Source organism: Bos taurus, chromosome 2 (genome assembly GCF_002263795.3).
Source record: "Bos taurus isolate L1 Dominette 01449 registration number 42190680 breed Hereford chromosome 2, ARS-UCD2.0, whole genome shotgun sequence".
NCBI classification, from domain to species: Eukaryota; Metazoa; Chordata; class Mammalia; order Artiodactyla; family Bovidae; genus Bos; species Bos taurus.
The window spans coordinates 98,272,490-98,294,577 of NC_037329.1; the positions used below are offsets into that span (position 1 = coordinate 98,272,490).

The window sequence follows — 22,088 nt, forward strand, 5'->3', positions numbered from 1 at the left end:
TACACTACTCTCTCACACCTTCATCCTATCAATCTACAAATCCTGCAATTTCCACCTCTTAATACCGCTGAATCTATCTTCTTTTCCTATTTAAGTGCCTTTCAGTTCAAGATTTTGTCCCTTCTCTCTTATATTATTGCCTTTCATTCTCCTCTTTGACAACATACCCATGTATCCTTCTCTTTGGTTTAGTGACTTTTTAAAAAGTGCATATCTGATCATGTTACTTCTCTGCTTAAACTCCTTCAGCAGTTCCATAGAACTTTCAGGATAAAGTGAGCTCTGCCTAAGTGCACAGAGCCCTTGTAGCTTTGAACCCTGGCCCCCTCTCTACCTGCACACCCCCACCTCACCCTTGCATGCTGTTTGCTATGGCATGTCTGTCTTCACACATGATATCCCTCTACAAACTCCTACTTGTCCCTCAAAACTCAGCTCATGCCTCCCCCTCCAGAAAACCTTTAAATGATAGACCTCATCTGTACAATTAAGACTTCAACTTTTCTTTGTCTCTCCAATATTTTTCATTCTTTCCTTTATCATTTCCTTGGTGTCAGGTTTTTCTTCCTCTTTGTCAGTTACTTATTAAAATATTATTTTCCTTTTTTGCTACTATTCTTTTAAAATTATTTTATTATTTTTATCATTTCTTTATTTTTTGACTGTGCTGCATGACATGTGGGATTGTGGTTCCCCAACCAGGGATCAAACAGACACCCTCTGCATTGAAAGCACAGTCTTAACTACGGGATCACCAGGGAAGCCCCTCTACTATCCTTTTATTAATCTCTCTCTTCCTTATCTTTGTGCATAGATTAATATTTACTAAGTTTTGGTCTACTCTTTTCTATATCTTTTCTTTATTCCTATACATATTTGCCCTATACTCTTTTGTGGAAAAGTAATTATTTTATAAAGAAATTTTAAGTCCTGCTTGATCATTGATAATAACCTAAAGAAAATCCAGGAATAGACACATTGAACTTTTCTACCTAATTCCTTTAAATTAGTCTTCTTACTGTAAAAATACTGTTTCAGCAGTTAAAGGTTTGTCTGTATCAAAGGTTCATACAGTTTATTGGTGCATAATCTTCAAAGAGAGTCTTAAGGTCTACAAATCAGAAAACTAGCATGGGGATGGGTCAGAAGTTCAGGGTGCAGTCATATGTGTGACTTATGGCAAGGTAAGGTTTCTATTTGTCAGTGATAAGATGGGTAGGCCAAGAGCAGCCCCATTCATAAATTTGGCCTGGGTCAAATCCAATTCATAGATATTCAACCAACAGAAGTGTGAGTTGCAATTGTTCATGGCCTTGAACTGCTCCACGTTGGATCCTGGGAAATCAATGAGGCTTTGTTCAGCAGACTGCCTGAAAGGACCATAAATCAGGAGCTTCCACACACACCTTTTATTGTCAAGGTAATGGCAAAGAAAAATGATAGCAGTTATTACTCTTACACAGTTTAGCCTTTTTCCTTTCTCATTGATGTTTCTTCCACTTTTCTTTCCTTTCTTTTTATAATCTGACTGATATGAGCATATAGCTATTGAATTTTTTCTAGAGGACTATGTTATACAAAACAGTGCATGGTTCTTAGAGGGATCTTAAATAATTTTATTTGTTGAAACACATTCTGGGTATGCCACATTTTGAACTAGTCCACCAAGTGATTATTCAAAATGGGAGTTTTTCATTTTTGATAGCTGCAAGCCATCTTCTATAATTTCATATCATAATTATATATCAGACTCAGAACATTATACATTCTATTCATGTGATTGGGATTTGTTCATTTCCCCCTATACAGCATGTTAGTAACCTCTTATGGTTGTGCTGTGATAGTTTAACCACCACCATCGATGAGGTTTTGTGTATTCATGATACCCTGACAAGTTGATATGTTGTGATCTGTTGTGTCTTACAAGTAATTCGTCACTAACAATTAAGACACCCAAGACTGTGAAAGATTTTGTTTTACAGTTAGATTGGGCTCACAGTAATTCTTTTGATGATGTTGTTGCTGCCACTTTATTTAGGGGAAGAAATAGTAGTGCTGAAGTCATATGTCCTAGGTTTTTATGCTAAGTGCTAATTATTACCCAATATCTGGTCACTTCCTTTTAGTTAAAAAAAACATGATTTTTAGCTGAGTACATGCATGGTTAGAATAAAGACCATATAAAAAATTAAAAGAAAAAAAAGAATAAAGACCATATTTCCCAGCTCTTCTTGTAGATAGGTGTAGCCATTGACTAAATTCTGGCCAATAGGATGAAAGTGGAAGTGGTATGTGCAATTTATAGGAAATGTTTTTAAAGGGGGAGAGCATGCTCCTTTGTCATCTTTCCCTTTTTCTGTTGATTGGAGTATGGATATGATGGCTGCATCTCCAGCAATCTCCTTGGGCCATGAGATAACTTTGGTAAAAGAAGTCACTTAAGAAATGGAACTATCTCCCTGATTCTGTGGAGCCTTCCACCAGCCCAACTTCTTAATGAATGTGAAAGAGAACCATGTTTCTAATTTGTTAAACTTCCACTACTATTTTTCTGGACCTAATTCTCATTATAATGAAATCCAAGCAAAAGAAAGGTTGAGAATGGAAAGTAATGAGTCTAAGATTCCTAGAATTCAGACTAAAACTTCTGATTTCAGAACCTTCCCATGTAGATGACCCAAATTGAACTCATTAGCTTCTTGTCCAAATTTGCTCCTATTATGTTCTTATTCATCTCTGTTAATTCTAAACTAAACCTTGAAAGCATCTTTAGTTCTTTTCCTTCTCATGCCATTATGAGAGTATTTACTATAGTCAAGAAGATTTTCTCCCTGAATTGGTCTTGAAAAAATCAGAATACATTCTTGATTTAGTTTCTTGATCAGTTTCTGTAGAAAAATAAATGTACTTACCAAGTCGTGTCAAGTAGTTACTTGTAATTTGTATACCTACTCCAATTTTTCTGGCATCATAAATTAATTCTACCTAACGAGGCAGAGTTGCTACTTAATACTCTAATTCAGTGTTTCGAGACCTGATTGCATTTTGCCCAAGGTGTGACCATTGCTTTCTGAAATTACAAATAAGTTATATGAAAATTCCCTGAGATGTAAAGAATATATGCATCTATATTTCTCTAATACACTTCATATTTTTGATGCAATTCTGAAAGTAAAACTGTTTAATACATCTCTTTGGCATCACTTCTAAGCATTAAATGAAGAAAAATATTATATCTAAACTTTGGAGTATGGGAATTTACAAAATTTTCTTTTCTAGAAAGTTATGTTTAAGGAAATGTTAGTAGTTAGGCTTAGGTCTAATCTGCATAACAATTGTAGTGGACATCTGTCATTATTTATAGCTGCCGATTAGTTTCTAAACTACTTTTCTGTCTATGGAAAAGCTAATTTATCAAAAGTATGTCTTATTTTAGTTGGATTTTGAGCTCATATTCTCAGCTTTTGCATGTAGCTGAGTACCAGACGTATGACCCAAGGCTTACCATCAGGTGAACCTGAAAAAGACTTCAGTTCAGAAGTGGGCATTACAAAGCATCAGTGGAGTTGGCACTTTTCTGATATAAGTATTGGCAAAGATATTTAGCTTTAGGAAAGGGCAGTGAGTTTTGGAAAAGTTCCTTATGAAAAAGTGTCATTGGTTTTGATGGTGATAGTGATATTGTCAGAGATGAGTTTCAGTGTACAATGTTCAGAGACAGCAATGACACCTGTGGTTTCCTCACTGGCTCAAGTTTCTACCATGTTCCTGGAAGCACATCCTTATGTTTATTTTTTCATATGCTTATATATATTTTTTTCTTATGCTTATTTTTATATCCTTCAAACCAGTTCTGAGAACTACAAATTATTGTTTATTATTGATATTTTATCAGTTGTTGAATTTATTCTTGTATCCTAGTTCATGCTACGATGGTGATATATGCTTTTGTATTGATTTTGGCTAAATTTATATGGTTTTCAAATATATACATATAAAACAGATGCATTTATTTATTTAACAGGTTTATTGAGTTATAATTGACATCCAATTCTGTCACTACAATCAAGATAATGAATATATCCATCACCCCCAAAGTTTCCTTATGCCCTTTTGTAACTTCTCCTTTTATGTAGCTTTTTGGATCCGTGGATCTTATCATATTTTTAGGTAATTAGAAAGAAAGAGCATATCATTTGATGAGACCTCAAATGGAAATATAGCATGCCAAATTAAAACCTCTTATAATCTATGGCTCTTATGAGAAGCTTGTGCTCCATTTCACTGGGTAGAATTTGGATTGAGAAAAGCAGTTCTGAGAGATTGAGGGGAATAATTAAATCAAATGAAAAAATACTATTTAATAAACAATCAAAGTAGTTAATCTCCTACTTTTTATTGTAAACAACTTAAGCCATCATGACATCTCAATATTTGAGTGAGCTTCAGTGAAGTAAGATGAGAATTTCTTTAGGAGATGGGAGACCCAAGTTCAAGACCTCATCCCAAGACTAACTAACGTTGAGATATTGAACAGCTCACTTTTCTTATCTGAGTTTCTGATTTGTTGTCTTCAGCATGGTCTAGATATTGCAGAGTTTCTTAGGCTTGAATCTGTCTATAGATAATTATCTGCAGACATTTTCTTTTTTAACCTCAAACCAGCAGTCTTTATTTTAAGACAGAGTAATTTGACGTTTTTCCACTTTGGATCCTAGAGTACAAGAAAGCTCCTGAAAAGGTGAGCTGACTGAATTCTGCATACATTTAAGGAAAGAATGCTCGTGTAGACAAGTATATAAAGTGCTTGGTGTTATTTCCTACAGTGGGTATGCTTGAGAGTGGGGGCAGGGTAGGGCTGAAAAATTGTTTTTTTTTCTGACCTGTGATGTTTATCCTTTGCTGTTTATCAGAGCCAAGGGCCCCATTGTGCAAAACAAACATGTGCTTAGTGGAGGCCAAAATCCAGCCGTACGCACAAATGTGAAGTAAATGAAGTTGCATTCTGCAGTGGTTGTTACTATTTGTATGTTCCCTGAAGTTTTGATATAAGAAATTTAGTGATACTCATAGGTAAACATTTCTGCCCCAACAACTGTCAGAAAGTAGGCAGTCAATGAATATTACTTTCTTACCTTCATTGTTTTCTATGTCTTGCCCCACAACACGTACTATGCTATTTATCTTTCTAAATGTTGTTCTCTCTTCATCCATATTTCTCAGTTAAAATCTACCTCTGGCTCTGATTCTTTTTTAAACTTTTTCTTTTAACCAAAATTTACCTGCTGTATATATTTTTCCTTCTTAGACACATTAGGTAACTAGCTAATAGAACCAAAGGGCGATTTATTTAGAGACAAGGTATTAATTTAGCACATACTTATTGAGTGCTTACTATGCTAGGTAATATTCTAGTGAGGAGGATGCCTTTAGGAACAATGGAAATAACAGTTTCTGTCTACATCAAGCTTATATTCTGAATGGTGAAAAGTAGGGATATGAATCAGTAATAGATATTTCACTTTTGCTGTCCCCAAGTCCATTTATCTATCTTCTTAGTTCATGGTAACTGTACCCCCAATATTTCTATGGCAAACTTGTCATCTTCCTTTGATTAAAGTCTTAGTGGAACTGACCCCCAAGCTACTCAAATCCCCTCAGCCATTTGGGACACATGGCCATGCTGGACCAATCAAGTGCTCCATCAAATTGCGTAATGAACTGAAAATTATTGGAATGAATTCAACTCAAAGATGACATTCTGATAAAGGCCACTGACTCCCGTAACCTAGAACCTCAGAGCTTGACTAATTTCCTATTAATTCCAAAGGCTTTATTCTTTGACTGCTCCTTCTGTGTAGTTTTCCTTCAATATTTCTTGTTTAAGTTATTGAGTTTTGTGTTGCCTGGAAACCAGTAATCCTAACTATACTACATTGGTTAAGTAAGAAGTATCACATTTCTTTACCTCTTGTTATTAACTTAAATTCAACTCAATCTTACCCACTGTATTGAGTGAGTTAGTGAGTGAGTGAAAGTCCTCAGCCGGGTCCGACTCTTTGCGACCACATGGACTATACAGTCCATGGAAGTCTCCAGACCTTTCCCTTTTCCAGGGGATCTTCCCAACCCAGGAATCAAACCAGGGTCTCATGTATTACAGGCGGATTCTTTACCAACTGAGCTATAAGGGAAGCCCACCCACTGTTTTGGCAGGAAATTAATTTTTATTAGCAAGTCCTCCTTCCTTTTAGGATAAAAAGTCAGAAGGTTCCCATCATCTTCAGCCACTTGTGTGCATGGGTCATTGTTGAAATATCCACTACCCCAGCATCTGTGCCATTCCAGGGATAAGGAAATCTTTGGTGTGGCTGGACGTGCTGAGTTAGGGTTCAGCTTCTACAGCTACACCATGTAAAACTTAGTATATATAAATATAAATATGTATAATTTCTCTGAAACTTTGTACTCTCCAGGTAATTATTCTGATGCAAAACCTCTCTCAGACAGTTAACTTATCTGAGAGCCTGTGCAATCTTCTAAGAACAAAGGGCAAACTACATTCTGTCTTGTCCTCTCACCTGTCTTCTCTAAATGATCCTGGGTTTGTGTAGTGAACTGGGAACAATTCAATTATTTATTCACTTAGCATGCATTTATTAAGTTTTTGTTCTGTTGCAGGCCCTGGATGAGGCTCTGGAATTACAAAGAATGATTTATCACAGTTTCTGCTTGACTGTGACTCATAGTCAGGAGGAGGGAAGTTGGGTAGCAGCAACATGGTGGCTAAATAATCAAATACCTATGGCAGTGATAAGTGCCACAATAGGCATATGAAAGTAAGCAAGATGGGAACAAGAAGGAAGCTCTTGAATCTGTTTGGAGATGTCTGAGGATGGTGTGCAGAAAGAGAGGATAGCTGGGCTGAGTCATAGGGAACAAATAGAAGTTTGATTAATATACAGGTAGAGTAAGAGTAGGTCTTCTCTGGTGGCTCAGCTGTGAAGAATCTGTCTGCCAGTGCAGGAGACACGGGTTCAATCACTAGATCAGGAAGATCCCCTGGAGGAGGAAATGGCAGCCCACTCCAGTATTCTTGCCTGGAAAATTCCACGGACTGAGGAACCAGACAGGCTACAGTCCACAGGGTCTCAAAAGAATTAGACATGACTTAGTGATTGAGAATGCTCAGAGTAAGAGTAGTATACATTCCAAGCAAAGTAAAAGACAGAGACAAAGACACGCATACAAGGGAGAGAGAGAGAGCTGAGAGGGCGATGGCAGAAGAGGAGGAGGAGCGGACTGGGAAGGGGAGATGAGAGGGTAGCAGAAGTGGCCTGTGCTAGAAAATGCAGATAGTCCAGGATGAAGAATTGGGGAGAGAAAAATTGGGGAGAAGAATTCATGGGGCGGGGGAGGGGTGGGGATCGTGGGAAATGAGCCTGGAAAGGTAGGCAGAGGACAAAGCATAGTGGGTAAAGGATGACTTTTCTAATTAAGTTGTCTTATGTGAAAATTCAAGTTCTGCCCCTTTGATGCTGTCAAATCAATAAAGACACTTAACCCAATGTCCTTATCTATAAAGGGAAAAAGGTAGCTGTACCTCCTTTTTAACATTATTGCAAGGATTACATGGATTCATGAGTGTAAAGGACTTAGAATGGTGCCTGCCACACAGCAGAATCCAAGAAATGCTTCTCTTCCCCTACCCCCCACACACCCTGGAATTTATCACAAAAGCCATAAAAGCTGAAGGTTGCTGATAAAAAGTGCTTGGTGGATGCATTTGGGAAGCAGTGAAAAATTGATTGAAGAGAGAGGATGAAGCTGGCTTAAAGAGAGCCTTTGAAGCTGGGTAGAAGTCTTTGTGAGTTAAAGTCACAAGCTTAAACATTATTTAATTAAAAGCATAGTATTAAAAATGAAACCAGGAATCGATGATACAAATTGCAACAATCTTGTTAGCTACCCAATCAATACTGACATCTATCCCTGATGTTTCTATTAGGTAAAGACCAAAATATCTACTATTTTCAACTTTTAGAGTTTTGCAGGATTAGTATAGATAGGATATTTATATTTGAAGTTTCACTTAAAATTAAGCCATGATATTTTTTTCAGTTACTTGACAGCCATTTTTTCTGTATTTTTTCCTACTTACTTTCTTCCCCTTAGGAAATCATTATTAACAACTTGATGTGTTTCCTTCCCATATATTTCTCTACATTCATAAAACTCTATACAAACAAAACCACAAAATTATATGAAATTACTGTTGTTCATTTTCCCAGAAATAGAATAACCATATATGTTTCTTTGTAACTTACTTCTGTTATACAAAAATCCATCAAGGACATGCAGCTAATTATAGGACTCCCATAATATGGAATGCTATGCACATATTGAAAAATAATTATAGAATCTTTAGATCTATAACAGACCTTAGAGATTACCTAGCTTAGCAACTCCCAAAGATATGTCTCCCCAGTTTAATTATTTTCCTAGTGGACAGAGGTTTTTAACATAAGAGAAGTGTTGAAAGCTCTATTAGAGATTCCTCTGGCAATGGTGGGGAATTCCAAACCATCTTTCAAGACTCAACTCTAATCTTGTTTCCCTTGGGGATGCATTCCCTGATACTCCTGACTGGGATAAGTTACCCTCTTATGTGTCCAAATATACTTTCTATTTGTTATTTGTTACATTCACTGGCATGATATAAACTATTAGTAATTAATAAACTGCTTATTGTCCATCTTTTCTGCCTATTATATATTCAATACCTAATACAATGCTTGACAGATTAAAAAGGACTCAAAAATGAATGAATGAGCAGGGGAATTTTTGCAGGGGGTTGATTATACAGATGCTGAAATTTAATGCAGCTGAGTAGAAGTGAAGGATGAGTCAGTAACAAGGAGGTTGCATCAGGGACTCAGAGACCGACATTTTCTTTGTGAGTTCATAGCGGTTAAAGTTACATTCCTTAATATTTTAGGGACGTATCCTAGTCTTTTCAGGGCTTCCCAGGTGGCACTAGTGGTAAAGAACCCCGCTGCCAATGCAGATGATGGAAGAGGTGTGGGTTCGATCCCCTAGAGGAGGACACAGCAACCCACTCCAGTATTCTTGCCTGGAGAATCCCATGGACAAAGGAGCCTGGCGGACTACAGTCCATGAGATTGCAAAGAGTCAGATACGACTGAGAGACTGAGCACACACACACACAATGGCTAACTGAATATGAGTTAGGAAAGAAAAGAATGAATTTTTAAAAAGTGCTAGCTTTTATAGTCTGGGGTGATCGGGAAAACAGTTGTGCCAGGAGAGAAGTTAAAATGTAGAGGGCTATTTATGGGAAAAGGAGAGAGGAAATTATTTTATGTTTGGCTTTCTGTATATTTAAATTTATCATGATGATGAGATGTCCAAGTTTAGGTTTTTCAAACGAGTTAATGTGCAAACAGGACTGGAAACATAAAGTCAGCTGTTCATGTAGCCATGAGAACAGAACACTCCACTTCCTGGAATAAAGTCTGTGCATCTCTGACTCTTGTTGTTTCCTTGTACATAGGAACCATGCCTTATCCACCTTTCAGATTCCTAAGGCTTAGCTCTTAGAAAGTGCAAGAGAAGTCATTCTGACAATAAACGGAATTGAAGTTTAGCGAGAAAAGAGTAGAGTGCTAAGAAAGTCCCACTTTTCCCTGGAACTGGTTCAAAATTTCATCTTCATTTTTTAAGGCTCTGCCAGCATAAACCTATTTTAGAGGCTACCTCTTTATGTAACCAGAGATCCTAGCATTTATTTCCTTCTGTCAGGTTTATATGACTAGGGAAGTGTTGTTTTCATTTGTCCTCCCTTGGCTGTTGGATTTATTGCATTACTTAAGTCCTAAATATTGGCATCTTGAAAGAAAACAATGAGAAACATCTAAGTCTGCATTTCCCTTTGATTCTGAAAAATAAAAGAAAAAAGAAAAACTCTGGAAAGATAGTATTCCAGAATATTTTTGCTTACTTTTCACTGCTTAATCAATACATTCACCAGCAGCCAGAGATAGAATGTTTTCCTTCACAGTGAGAGTAGAAACTAGGTTAGACATCCTGATAATAAGTGACAGTATTGTGGAGATGGATGGGGAGGGGTAGACTACAGATTTTATTTGGTTTCATCTGAACTGCATTTATTCTGTCCCCATTTTATTGCTCATTCATTGCTCCATGTCAGTTCAATTCTATTCTATTTCAACTTGAGATATACACACAATATAATGCTAGGCATTTTCACTCAAAAGCATTTTCAGATCTTGTCACCAGCTAAATTCTCTTCTTATGGATTTCAAGTTTCCTGTAATGAATTTCAAGGATTTTAAGCTCCTACTTTTTTAAACTTGTAGACTTTAAACATTTTATTAAAAATGCGTTACTGTGATATCTGGGTAAGGATTGTCTGTCTGTCTGTGTGCTCAGTTGCCCAGAAGTGTCTTGCTCTTTGTGGCCCCGTGGACTGTAGCCCACCAGATCCCTCTGTCCAGGGATTTCCCAGGCGAAAACACTGGAGCAGGTTGTTTCCTTCTTTAAGGGATCTTCCCGACCCAGGGATCGAACCAGTCTCCTGCATCTCCTGCACTGGCAAGCGGATTCTTTGCCACTAGCACCAACTGGGTTACCACTTTATAATCATTCCATGATAGTTGATAGTAAAGGCAATTTAGGGACTTTCATAAAAGATGAGGTCACTTATCTAAAAGTTGTGCAAAATTAGCAAACTCCTATACAGAATAGCTTGTTTATACTATTAAGTGCATACAATTTTTGATGGGTGGAGTTACTAAACTCTACATGAGTTTGAATCATGTCTGTGGAAAATGACAAATTGCTTTCCTAAATGCCACTAATTCTTAATAAGGTATTTTGACTCATCTTTTCTTCTATCTTCACCTATAAATTTATTCCCTCTTCTCCACCAAATTCCCTCTCATATGTCACAATAATAGCAAAATGATTGAGTATTGACTAGAACCCTGCTAATCATTTTCCATAAGGTAGGTACTCATTCGGAGAAGGCAATGGCAACCCACTCCGGTACTCTTGCCTGGAAAATCCCATGGATGGAGGAGCCTGGTAGGCTGCAGTCAATGGGATCGCTAGGAGTCGGACACGACTGAGCGACTTCACTTTCATTTTTCACTTTCATGCATTGGAGAAGGAAATGGCAAACTTCTCCAGTATTCTTGCATGCAGAATCCCAGGGATGGGGGAGCCTAGTGGACTGCCATTTATGGGGTCGCACAGAATTGGACATGACCGAAGCAACTTAGCAGCAGCAGCAGGTACTCATTATGCTGATTTTACAGAGGAAGAAACCAAGGCACATAAACACTCATTGATTTGCTCAAATAAATGGTGGCATTAATATTCAAATTATTCAACTCCAGAATCAGCATTCTGACCACTATTGCCTCCCATTTCCCAGATAGTTGTCTTTGGTATACACATGAAAGACATGATGAGTGTCACAGTTACCGCAGCAAAGATTTTGTTGTAGTTCTGGGCTGCTGTGAAGGGTGTTTAATTTGATTGAGAGTAGCTATCTTTTATTGAGTGTTTTCAATACTGTAAAGCCAACTTTACAATAGTGCTGTGGGGTAGGTAATAATAGTGTTTTTAATTTCTCAGATGAGGAAACCGAGCTTGAGTTTACATAGCTTAACCTCAAGAAGTAGTTGTGACTGGTGATGGTAAAGTCTGTAGGTAAGCCAAGTTCCAAAATCTCCCTTTAGGATCCCAAACATGCTTAGTTGCTCAGTCTGACTCTTTGTGTCTGACTGTTTGTGATCCTCTGGACTGTAGCCCACCAGGCTCCTCTGTTCATGGGATTTTTTAGGCAAGAGTACTGGAATGGGTTTCATTCTCCAGGTGTCTTCCTGACCCAGGGATTGAACCTGCGTCTCCTGCTTTGCAATTGGATTCTTTACCCACTGAACCATTAGGGAAGCTAGCATCACAAATAGTGGCTCTATTTGTTTTAACCTCAACTTCCATTCACACTCTAATTCTGAACTGTGCGTAGCTGATGACCACCTACTTCAGAATCAACTGCTGTGCTCAGTCGCTTAGTCGTGTCTAACTCTTTGCAGCCCCATGGACTGTAGCCTGCCAGGCTCCTCTGCCCATGGAATTTTTCAGGCAAGAGTACTGGAGTGGTTGCCATTTTCTACTCCAGGGGATCTTCCCAACTCAGGGGTCGAAGGTACATCTCTTGAGTCTCTTGCATTAGTAGGCGGATTCAACTGGAATGCTGGTTAAAAATGCAGCTCCCAGTTCCAACTGTAGCCATTCAAATTCAGTAGGTCCTGGGAGTGGCTCAAGACGTTGTATTTTAAACTATTATTTCAAGACGTTGTATTTTAAACTATTATTCCTTGCCTTTTTTATGCACAGTAAGCTTGGAAAACAGCTGTCTTATTTAATATCAGGAAAATGTTCATGAGAAAGGTAATGGCTTTTTACTCTTGATTCTTACTTAAGTATTACATATGCATTTTGAAAAATAAATGGTAATATTGTACTAAAAATTCTACCATGTCACCAGTTGAATAAAACTACAAGATTTGAAAGGTCTTTAAGACCTGACTTAAAATTTCTGGTTTCTGATATAGGAAAAATGATGACAGGAAGAGCAACTTGTATGCCTGTTGAAAGATCATGGCCTTGGGGCTGAAAGCCATAGGGAATTAATTTTAGCCAGAGTGGGCAAAGACAGGGGAAAAAAAGTGTGAACTCTGCAGAACAGATAATTCTATGTTCAGTTTGAATTTTGAACAGAACTCGTCTGCCAATCCTTAGTTCCTGTGGTTTCTATTTAGCATTGTGTAATGGTCTCTCAATTGTCCAGTGATTTACCAGTTATTTTAGGATTTCTATTTCTTTGGTACATATCATTCCTGCCTACTGAAAAAGTGAACAATAAAAGTAATCAATTGGGAACATTTTAATGAGACAATCCAACCCGAAGCTTTGCATTCAAATATTTATACAAATTTGAGGAGGTTATGCCTCCAGCTCTGTTTCACTTGGCCTAATGAATGAGAAAATATTATAAAAAAAAAAGATTAGAGAATTTTTGGTAACTTGAGCAGCAAAAAACATCATTTAAGAGAAGTAGTTTATAGTAGAATATTCTTTGAACAGATGGTTTGTTTAAATTGTTTACAATACACTACCAAAGAGGATGTGGGAACAAGATTATAATTTGGTCTTGATTTGAAGTGAGACTAGCCATGTTGTTGGATGACCTGAAGGTTAAGATTTAAGCACAAATGGATGGTTATAACCCTATTTTTCTGATCCTCTATGTGGTACTCTAGACTGCATTCTTGTGAGGTGGAGACTCTGAATATAATTTTTCCTATTTAATTGTTGGAAAAATCTACTTTTGTGCATTAGGTTATCAGCTTCTGGTCCCTAAGGCAGTGAAAAGAGAAAGGTTTACTGATTGGCTCACATGATGCTCTCTTCCTAGGGCACAGAGTTTTGTTAATTCTGAACACAGTTCTCTGGGAATCTTATTTAGTTAGGAGATCAAACCAGTCAATCCTAAAGGAAATCAACCCTGATTTTTTACTGGAAGGACTGTTGCTGAAGCTGAAGCTCCAATACTTTGGAAACCTGATGCAATGAGCTGAGTCATTGGAAAAGACCCTTAATGCTGAGAAAGATTGAAGTCAAAAGGAGAAGGGAGCTGGCAGAGGGTGAGATGATTAGGTAGCATCACCGACTCAATGGACATGAATTTGAGCAAACTCCGGGCAACAGTGAAGGACATAGGAGCCTGGTATATTGCAGTCCATGGGGTCGCAGAGAGTCTCAACAACAATTGGTTAACTCTAGATTTTTATGTCATGGTGTTTGTTTGGGGCCCTTGTGTTGGAAGCTTAAGCATGTCATTTGTGTCAACTAGATCACAAAGAACTAGGAGAATTTTAAAGAATGTGTAACTAATTTTGGAGCACTTTACTGGTGGCGCAGATCGTAAAGAATCTGCTTGCAATTCAGGAGACCTGGGTTTAATCCCTGGGTTGGGAAGATCCCCTGGAGGAGGGCATGGCAACCTGCTCTAGTATTCTTGCCTGGAGAATCCCCATGGACAGAGGTGCCTGGTGGGCTACAGTCCATGGAGTCGCAAAGAGTCAGACACTGCTGAGTGACTAAGCAGCAGCAGCAAACCTATAATATATATAACACCTTGATGAACTCTAATATAAACCATGGAATTGGGCTTCCCTGGTGGCTCAGATGGTAAAGATCCGATTGCAATGCAGGAGACCTAGTTTCGATCCCTGGGTCAGGAAGATACCCTGGAGAAGGGAATGGCAATCCTCTCCAGTATTTTTGCCTGGAGAATCCCATGGACAGAGGAGCTTGGCAGGCTACAGTCCATGGGGTCACAAAGAGTCAGACACAACTGAGCCACAAACACCTGTAATTAATTTTGGAAGGTTATACAACTCCAAACTTCAGAACAAATCATCAAAGTCTGTAACATTGCCAAATTTAAAGAGAAAATGTTCATTAGTCTAAGACCTTAGGGTCTTTTGGAAGGGGCCATGTCACTTGGAAAGTAGAATATTAAAAATTATTCTGAAGAATGGAGAGAGAACCTGAGAAAATATTCAATGAATGGCTTTCAATGTAGCAGTCCTAAATAACTCTCTTGTTTTGAAATAGTGTTACATGAAACTGAAGTAGATGTATATTTTTCTTCCTTTCCAACTTCCTGTTATTATTATTATTTTTGATTGCCCTGAGTGGCTTGTGGGATCTTAGTTCCTTGACCAGAGTTTGAACCTGTACTTCCTGCATTGGAAGTCTGAAATCTTAACCACTGATTGCCAGAGAAGTCCCCTCCCTCCCATCTTTATGTTAAAACTAGGGTGGTGACTAGAAATGGATACTTGTGCACGAGCAATAGCTAATAATTATGTCTTGCCTTTTAATTTGGAGTTTCTTAGATCAAGAAAGATAGATATTTAGATTTTCTTGTAGTGGTATGTATTCTGATGCTCATCATTCTGAGTTGTTCTATTCAATTAAATAGTTTGTGGTTACTTTGAAGTTATTTATTTAAAACTTTTGTTTAAGAGATAACTATTTCTAAATAAAAATATATGTTAAACAGCAAGTTTAGTACTAAAAATCATTCCTGTACATGGTACCTTATTCCAGCTCTATGAATTTGACAACAAGTTTGACTCACAGTTCAATTGGGAAGATTTTTTTTTAATGATACAATATTCAGCCTTGACATTCTAAAAAACTAAGACCATGGCGTCTGGTCCCACCACTTCATGGCAAATAGATGGGGAAACAATGGAAACAGTGACAAATTTTATTTTTGGGGGGTTCCAAAATCACTGTAGATGGTGACTGCTGCCATGAAATTAAAAGATGCTTGCTCCTTGGAAGAAAAGCTATGACCAACTTAGAAGCATATTAAAAAGCAGAGACATCACTTTGCTGACAAAAGTCTGTAATAGTCAAAGCTATGGTTTTTCTAGTAGTCATGTACAGATGTGAGAGTTGGACCATAAAGAAGGCTGAGTGCTGAAGAATTGATGCTTTCAAATTGTGTTGCTGGAAAAGATGCTTGAGAGTCCCTTGGACATCAAGGAGACCAAACCAGTTAATCCTAAAGGAAATCAACCCGGAATACTCGTTGGAAGGACTGATGCTGAAGTTGAAGCTCCAATACTTTGGCCACCTGATTCGAACAGCCAACTCCTTGGAAAAGTCCCTGATGCTGGGAGAGATTGAAGGCAGAAGAAGAAGGGATGGCAGAGGATGAGATGGCTAGATACCATCACTTACTCAATGGACCTGAGTTTGAACAAACTCTGGGAGATAGTGAAGGATAGGGAAGCCTGGCGAGCTGCAGTCCACGGGGTCACGAAGAATTGGAAATGACTTATTGACTGAACAACAATTCAGCCTGAAGATCACACTCTTTTACCATGATTGTCTGAGACTCCTAGGTTAAACAGGTCTTCATGAAAATGATCCTGTAAGACTTAATCTCAGTTATTATTGAGCTCAAGTGACAACTCTGTGAGTGTCAGTGACCAGTGAAGTTGTGAGGGGTAGGGGAGAGCAGTACAAAGAAGGGAAGCAACTTTGGGTGAAAGATTTTCTTCAGTTCAGTTCAGTTTAGTTGTTCAGATTTTCTTGGAAAGTGGCATAACCACAAAGAACAAGAAACTCACATCAGCAGGGCTGTCATCATCATCATCCTTGCACTCTCTCAAATGGATGGAATCTTATGGACTCAAAGAAGACAAGGATGAAAAGGGTTCCTAATATTCTGAAGGGTTAAATTTAGGTCAGAGATTTAAAACCAGCAACTTCTCATGAGTAGGCTGTCTTGAGATTGCAAAAATAACAACAATGACAACAAGAAATAAATTAACATGTCTATGGCACTTATACTATGTTGGATACTATTCCATCTATGATGCATGGTTTCCCTGGTGGCTCAGATAGTAAAAAAAATCTGCCTGCAATGCAGAAGACCCTAGTTCAATCCCTGGGTTGGGAAGATCCCCTAGAGAAGAGAATGGCCATCCACTCCAATATTCTTGCCTGGAGAATCCATGGACAGAGAAGCCTGGTGTACTACAGTCTGTGGGGTTTCTAAGAGTCAGACATAACTGAGTGACTAACTCTTTTTTTTTTTTTTCCTATAATGCATGCATGCTCATTCACTCAGTTGTGTCCAACTCTTTGCAACTCTGTGGACTGTAGTCTGCCAGGCTCCTCTGTCCATGAACTTTTTCAGGCAAGAATAATGGAATGGGTTGCCATTACCTCCTCCAGAGGGGCTTCCTGACACAGATATCGAGCCTATGTCTCCTGCATTGGCCAGCAGATTCTTTACTACTGAGTCACCTGGGGAGACCTTCCATCTACAAATCACTCATTTAATTCTCACTATGATTCTATTAGGAGAAGGCAATGGCAACCCACTCTAGTACTCTTGCCTGGAAAATCCCATGGATGGAGGAGCCTGGTAGACTGCAGTTCATGGGGTCGCTAGGAGTCGGACATGACTGAGCGACTTCACTTTCACTTTTCACTTTCATGCATTGGAGAAGGAAATGGCAACCCACTCCAGTGTTCTTGCCTGGAGAATCCCAGGGACGGGGGTGCCTGATGGGCTGTTGTCTATGGGGTTGCACAGAGTCGGACACGACTGAAGCGACTTAGCAGCAGCAGCAGCATGATCCTATTGGGTAAGTGATGTCTTTTTTTTTTTTTTTTTTAATTAGAGTATAGTTAATTTACAATATTGTGTTAGTTTCAGGTGTACCCCAAAGTGATTCTTTTATATATATTCGTATATTCATTATGTTTTAGTTTCTCTTCTCATATAGTTTATGAGAGTATTGAGTACAGTTCCCTATGTATAGAGTGCATCCTTGTTGGTTATCTATCTTATAGATAATAGTGGATAAGTAATGTCTTCATTCTGACTATACAGATGAGAAACTGAGGCAGAGAAAAGGCAAATAGGCAATTTTCTGGAGTTCACATATTTAGTAAGTGGTGGAGTTAGGAACTGAACCAGTGAGTCAGACTCCTAAGTTCGTGTTCCCAGTTATAAAACTGCACAAAGAACAGGATTCCTAAGACATATTACCACCAAGTGAAGCTGTGCATGTCTAGATTCATAAGGCTGGAAGCAGTGGGAAGACGCTATATATCTGGCTTTCCAAAGCAATAAAAAGTCATCTGTTTTCTGGAAAGGAATCATTTTGGGTGATTTCCTAGCTTTGCAATCCAGAGGCATCTCAATATCTATTTCTGGAAGGCACCTGAGGGATCATGTACCAGCTGCTAGTGGCCAAGGGGGAAATCAATCAAATGATCATTAATAAACACCTTGGGAACAGGTTCATTTCAGAGTTATCAAAAATGATCTTTGTTCTTCTTTCTCTTCAAAAGAAAGCCGTTGGGGAAGAGGGAAACTAACTGCTAGAACTCGCTCTGTCTGGTTTAATCAGATAGTGAAACATTGAATCAAGCCGGTGTCCTTAACTGCCCTTTCTTACTGTTCCTTGATTAGGCCAAGAGCACTGTGAGTGACAGAACCATGTTGGATGTTCGTGCCACATATTCTGATGAGCTAGCCCTCAACTGTTCCTTCTTAAAAGAAGCATTAGGATATCCTGTGGGGAAATGAGCAATGTTTCAAGTGCAAAAAGGATGCTTGAGAAGGGGCTGCCCACAGCAGCACATGCTTGCTTAGGTGCACAGCCAGCCTTGCAGTGACTGATGGATATGCTTTTCTCTTCACCTGTGCTGGGAAAAGAATGAAGGGCACCTTTGAAGGAGGAGGGACCATGTATAATTACATCGTGTTTCTTTTGTTTAAAGCCAATGCGTTCTGGAAAGAAAAATGACTGTCCACTCTTGTAACAATGACCCAAATCCACTAATATACATTGCTGTGGGTCAGATCTGTACACTTCTGGATTATTCTGTGGGGACAAATTTATTGGCATTGATTACATGCTTTTGTTAACTTGAAAGTGTCTTAGCAGAAATAGGCAGTGAGTCTCCAGGAGTTCTCAGTGTATGTGCTTTACATGGAAATACATAGTTGATAAGATACAGTCGAATTAAAACTTACAGTCATAACTCAACTGTACAGAAATGATTGCTTATCATGCTATTGTTGTTGTTCAGTCTCTCAGTCGTATCCTACTCTTTGTGACCCCATGAACTGCAGCACGCTGGGCTTCCCTGTCCTTCCCTGTCCCCTGGAGCTTGCTCAAACTCATATCCACTGAGTCAGTGATGCCATTCAGCCATCCCATCCTCTGTCGCCACCTTTTTCTCTCTTCTGCTCTCAATCTTTCCCAGCATCAGAGTCTTTTCCAAGGAGTTGGCTGTTCGCATCAGGTAGCCAAAGTATTGGAGTTTTGGCTTCAACATCAGTCCTTCCAATGAATATTTAGGGTTGATTTCCTTTAGGATTGACTGGTTGGATCTCCTTGCTGTCCAAGGGACTCTCAAGAATCTTCTCCAGCACCACAATTCAATCCCCTACTCACTCCATTGTTTGAAAACTGTTACTTTTTTTTTTTTTTTTGCCACTTTAGCTTCAGTTACTTCCTGTCTATTCAGTCAAATTCTAAATTTATTTTCCTGGCCTCTTTCTTTGATTGTCTCTAGACATGATCTCAGTTGCAGCGAGGCTTATGAGTAATCCTGCCATTGGGAGAGGAGTGTCTTGGACCTCCTGGTTTCCTCTGAGGTCGAGCGGGTCTTTCTAGTCCTTGGGCCTCATGTGCAGCAAGAGCTGCTGACATACTTGGCCTGGCTCTCCTAGGACACTGAGCACTTCTCTGTTTTCCTTAGAGGATGCTCAAGAACTCATGGCTTTTTGTGCAAAAGATAGACTTGTGGCACTCTAGGAGGCTTCCTCTGTCTCAACTGTATTGCCTTCCCCAGCCATTGTGATGGCCTTTGCACCATGTCGCTTTGGAGCCAGGCTGAATTTTCCTAAGAACTTGTGGTGTTCCCAGGTTATGTTTTGAGAAACAAAACATTTGAATTCCTGCTGTGAGTATTTTAATTGCTCTTCAGTTCTGGATTCTTCAACATAACGGGGTGGGTGGGGAGGAAGATTATGCATCCACCCATGTCACTGTGCTATAATATACCCATCTCTGTGAGCCTCTCAAGGGGTTCATCTCCTTCTCTCCCCCACCAACCTCCCATTAAAGGCTTTACCACCTTTTAGTGTTGGAGAAACTGCATGTTTTATCCCTGTTCTAAGTTTTATATTATAAATACTATGCTGAGTCACTTAAACTGACGTGTGGGAACCCACAAGTTTGTATTCTCACAATAATACCTGAAACCCTTGCTTTTCAGACTATGACTGAAACTGAGACTATGTCTCAGCTACTGGCTATTTTTTTTTTTTTTTTGAGAAGGGTATTATTATAATTATTTTGATTGTTAATATCTTTTTCACTGTTTATTTTTCTGTTTATAAATATTAATAAAGTTATATTCTGAGTGTAAGCATGTTCAGTTCAGTTCAGTCGCTCAGTCGTGTCTGACTCTTTGCGACCCCATGAATCGCAGCACGCCAGGCCTCCCTGTCCATCACCAACTCCCAGAGTTCACCCAGACTCACGTCCATTGAGTCAGTGATGCCATCCAGCCATCTCATCCTCTGTCGTCCCCTTCTCCTCCTGCCCCCAATCCCTCTCAGCATCAGAGTCTTTTCCAATGAGTCAACTCTTTGCATGAGGTGGCCAAAGTACTGGAGTTTCAGTTTTAGCATCATTCCTTCCAAAGAAACCCCAGGGCTGATCTCCTTCAGAATGGACTGGTTGGATCTCCTTGCAGTCCAAGGGACTCTCAAGAGTCTTCTCCAACACCACAGTTTAAAAGCATCAATTCTTCGGCACTCAGCTTTCTTCACAGTCCAACTCTCACATCCATACATGACCACTGGAAAGCATGTACTCATACCCACATTTATTGTCTAAGTGAGCAGGTTCTTTGTATTTTTTTAAATTTATTTTTAATTTTTGTGTTGACTTCTGTCTGCCACACAACAGTGTGAATCAGCTGCAAACACATACGTCTTCTCCCTCCTTGCTCCCCTGCCCCGCCTCATCCTCCCTTTCTGGGTTGTCACAGTGCACTGGGTTGAGCCCCCTGTGTCCATACAGCAGCCTCCCACTGGTCATGGTACACGTGGTGGTGCATACACAGCAGTGCTGCTCTCAGTTCGTCCCACCCTCTCCTTCCCCTGCAGGGTCCAGTCTGTTCTGTATGTCTGCATCTCTAGTCCTGCCCTGTAAATAGGTTCATCAGTACCGTTTTTCTAGATTCCATATATATATGTGTTAATATATGAAATGTGCTTCTCTTTCTGATTTACTTCACTGTGCATTACAGGCTCTAGGTTCATCCACCTCACTAGAACTAACTCAAATGCATTCCTTTTTATGGCTGAGTGATATTTCATTGTATAAATGTACCACAACTTCTTTCTTTTTTTAATTTACATTTCTGTTAATTTTGAATTTTAGTAAATTGCATAGATCATATAGTTATCACATGATCATGACACAGAACAGTTTCATTGTTCCCCAAAACTCCCTTGTGCTCTCCTTTTGGAATGAAAAACTCCCCTATTCCTGAGCTGTGCTGTGCTTGGTCGACTGCTCAGTTGTGTCCGACTTTTTGCGACTCCACGGACTGTAGCCCACCAGGCTCCTCTGTCCATGGGGATTCTCCAAGCAAGAATACTGGAGTGGGTTGCCATGCCCTCCTCCAGGGGATCTTCCCAACCCAGGGATTGAGCCCAGATTTCCTCCGTTGCAGGCAGATTCTTTATTGACTGAGCCACCAGGGAAGTCCATGAATACTGGAGTGGGTAGCCCATCCCTTTTCCAGGGGATCTTCTGGACCCAGGAGTTGAACCAGGGTCTCCTGCAATGCAGGCAAACTCTTTTTTTTTTTTTTTAATTTATTTATTTTAATTGGAATTTTACTTCAAAAACATATTGTGGTGATTTTTGCCATACATTGACATGAATCAGCCATGGATGTACATGTGTCCCCCTATCCTGAACCGCCCTCCACCTCCCTCCCAACCCCATCCCTCTAGGTTGTCCCAGAACACCAGCTTTGAGCGCCCTGCTTCATGCATTGAACTTGCACTGATCATCTATTTTATGTATGGTAATATACATGTTTTAATGCCATTCTTTCAAATCATTCCACCCTCGCCTTCTCCCACAGAGTCCAAAAGTCTGTTCTTTACATCTGTGTCTCTTATGCTGTCTTGCATATAGGGTCATTGTTACTATCTTTCTGAATTCCATATATATGCATTAATATACTGTATTGGTGTTTTTCTTTCTGACTTACTTCACTCTGTATAATAAGCTCCAATTTCATCTACCTCATTAGAACTGACTCAAATGCGTTCTTTTTTTTTCTTTTGTTTTCATTTTTATTTATTTTTTAATCAATACGTAGTTATTTATTTTTCACAT

At 39.1% G+C, this 22,088-nt stretch overlaps 1 protein-coding gene across 1 annotated transcript in view; it reads left to right on the forward strand.

Annotated features, from left to right (window-relative positions):
• Positions 1-1,287: 1,287 nt before the first annotated feature.
• CPS1 (carbamoyl-phosphate synthase 1) overlaps positions 1,288-22,088 on the forward strand; it is a 193,904-nt gene continuing 173,103 nt past the window's right edge. Inside the window, exon 1 of the mRNA XM_015458817.3 lies at positions 1,288-1,420. The gene's annotated coding sequence lies outside the window, so the exon portion shown is untranslated. The remainder of the gene's footprint in view (positions 1,421-22,088) is intronic.